The sequence below is a fragment of the Serinus canaria genome, chromosome 3, assembly GCF_022539315.1.
Source record: "Serinus canaria isolate serCan28SL12 chromosome 3, serCan2020, whole genome shotgun sequence".
NCBI lineage: Eukaryota > Metazoa > Chordata > Aves > Passeriformes > Fringillidae > Serinus > Serinus canaria.
Window position 1 is genome coordinate 110,654,203 of NC_066316.1, and position 3,437 is coordinate 110,657,639.

A 3,437-nucleotide genomic window follows, 5' to 3' on the forward strand; every position below is an offset into this window, starting at 1 on the left:
AACTGCTGACTAAAAACTGACTTTTTCTTTTTTTCTTCCTTTCTTTCTTTTTTAAAAGTATATTTTCATTACATATTTCAGTATCTCCGGTGAGTTGAGCCCTCGTAATCGGCTTTTCTTCTGAGCTAAATGTGGTAAACTTGATCTTGAATCCTGTGAGTAATGTTGCAATTACCTGCCCTCGTTTCTAGAGGGCTAGTAGCTCATTAATATCCTGTGGTCTCAGTAGATAAGTGGTTTGGGGAAAGGGAAGGCTGTTTTGTTTGGGATACCTTCTAGCTCCCACCCTTTAAGCCGTGCTGTTTGCTGCTGGAGTGATCTGTGGCTCTGCTGGGCATCGTCTCTGTGTGACTTTGGGATGCCTTTCACCTGCTGCTCACCATTTTCCTGGAGAGATTGCCAATCCACAGAAACACGACACAATCAGGATTCATTGCCAAAGTCTGGTCAGAGCCCACAGAGATGTACACTGATGTACATTCATCTTCCTCCCTACCCTACCTCCCCTATACCCTGTGTATTTATCTTGTCCTCACCTACCCCATCTCCTCTGTACCCAGAAAAAAGGGCCTGAGATATCAAAGATTTTCCCAATTTTCTCCTTTTTTTCTTTTTTTTTCTTTAGTAGATGTCGAGCTCATTGCTCATTTCACTGGAAGCCTCAACATGGAGAAAGGTCTTTCCAGTAGATACTCTTCCAGACCCCATCTCTTTGTATTGTGCTCATCACTGTAGTGGTAGATAAAAGAGATGAGTTAATTCACCCTGCTGAGTCTCTGAGAAGTGGTTGAACTCAATATTAGGGACCAAAGTAGGGATAGATCCAATCCCTTGTGACATCCTTTTCTATGCCAATGATGGTATTGAAGCACTTTACAACCAGCTGGGATCCCTCAGACAATTTTGCATGGGGCCCTGTTCTGGAGCTAACGGGATTTGCAATGGCTCAATGCCCCATCCTTGCACACAAAATTGAAACTAATTTTCTCTTTAATGTGGAAAAGCTTTGGGCATTCGTGCTGCAGCAAACAGCTGGAAGAGGCTGAAGCATTTATTGGAGAGCTTGGACTTTACAAACCACAATAGAACTGCAAACTTCATTTAGCAAATGTTTTTTACCAGATTGTAATTTTTTTTTTCTTTTCCCCTTCCTCTGGGGAAATATAAACATTTCTGAATGAATGCCCAACTAATGCCAGGAGAAGTTTGGCCATACCTCAGGTGAATACTTGTGTAAAACTCTTAGGAACGCAGTTCATTTTATCAAAAATTTGCAGGGAGAATAAAAGAGAGGGGTTGAAAACAAAATGCCTTAAACTGTATGGAGAAAAAGTATGTGTGTAGTGTTGTGTTGGGTTTGTGAAGATGTATGCAAAAATGCTTAAATAATCAGTATTCCAAATTAAATAATTCCTGTGGTTTTCATTTCTTAAACTCACAGCCAGAGATAAGATTCAATTCACTCAAATAAAGAACTGGGTTCAGCTCCAGAGGCAAACACCTAATTTTGGGTCTCTGAGGAATAGGGGAGTTTGGGAGAAGCCAGTGGAGAGCTGGATCTCAGCTGAGTTGTTCCCAAAAGGATGACAGTGCCTCCAGGGAGATCATCCAGGGACAACAGCACCATCCTCTAGATTGTGAAGTTAAAATAACCTTCAAAAGAAGGACAACCCTATCTCTGAGCCTCATGGAACCACAGAATGGTTTGGGTTGGAAGGACCTCAAGCATCATCCAGTTCCAGCCTCCTGCTGTGGACAGGGACATCTTCTACTATCCCAGATTTCTCCAAGCCCTGTCCAACCCTGGACACTCCCAGGGGTGGGGCAGCCACAGCTTCTCTGGGCAACCTGTGCCAGGGGCTCACCACCCTCACAGGGAAGGAATTCTTCCCCACATCCAACCTAAATCTCCCCTCTTTCAATTTTCACACAAAAAGACCATCAAGTCCAGCTGTTAACCTAGCACTGCCAAACCCACCACTAAACCACGTCCCCAGGTTCTACATCATGTATAGAACATTTCAGGTTTCATAATCAGCTTTGTGACACATCAGCCCATGCAGGATTCCAAAAAGAACTGAGCCTGGTAGTCACAGCTCTGATCCTGACATGAGGAATAGACTTGAAGTGGTGCATGTTGAGTGAACTCTAAACATTCCTGGTGAAATGTCTCTCCCTGAGACATCCAGACTCCCATCATAACCAGCAGGGAGAGAGGGGCAAAGACTGTGATTCACCTGCAGCTCCCTTAGGAGGAGGGGGACTACACTGCCAGCAGGCACATTTCTACCTGCAGAGTGCACAGGGAGCCTAGACAACTTCCTCAGATGAAAATCACACCATCACAGAATTATTAGGTTCTAAAAGACCTCCCAGACCATCGAGTCCAACCTGTGACTGACCTCCACCTTGTCACCCAGACCAGAGCACTGAGTGCCACGTCCAGTCGTTCCTTGGACACCTCCAGGAGTGGTGGGGACCCCACCACTTCCCTGGGCAGCCCCTTCCAAAATGTCTCATATGGGAAGAGCTGATCTCACTGTAGCTACACTAAAGAATCTTAAGTTGATGACTTTCAGGCTGTCAGGCAACAGCTCAAGCCAGTCATCCCATGGAGGTTTTAAAAGTTTGGGGTATTTTTGGCTCCAAGATCACAAAGAGAATGACTTCAAACTGAAAGAGTTTAGGTAGGATATTAGGAAAAAAATCTGCCTGTGAGGGTGGGGAGGCCCTGGCACAGGTTGCCCAGAGAAGCTGTGGCTGCCCCTGGATCTCTGGAAGTGTCCAAGGCCAACAGAGCGTGGAGCAACCTGGGATAGTGGAAGGTGTCCCTGCCCATGGCGGGGAGTGGAACTGGATGCTGTTTAACACCCCTTCCAACCCAAACAATTCTGGGATTCTGTGATTGCCTCTCTGTGCTATTGCGAAAAGCCACTGCTGGAACTTAACAGGTTAGGGAAAGGGCAAACATTTCCCAGGATTTCTCCTGAAGCTGCTGACTTTGATCACTTTAAAGCTGCTTACACAGTCAATGCCACACCCTACTCATGCTGAATCAGTCAGTTCCTCACCTGCAGCACGGGCAAGGAGAAAGAAACTAAAAGGGACACAAAAATGCAGCTGTCAAACCATGAAAACCGAAATCACCCAAGTTCCTGCCCAGCAGACCTGTCCCACTCATATCTGTGTTTGTCACCGTGTCTGGGCAGTGACTCACACATATACCAGTCACAGCCAGGGCAGAGTGAGCTCTGCTCACCAAAATCCCCACTCAGAGGGGCTGGGGAGCAGCCAGTGGGGATGTAGAGAGAGATGCTGCCAAAGGAGGTGTCTCCTTCCTCCACTAGTCTCACCCAGGATGGCCCAGAGGAGGAAGCAAGCAGCTGGAAAGGAACCTTCGCAGCCACATCCCTCGAGTTTGCTCGGCTCCCAATGTT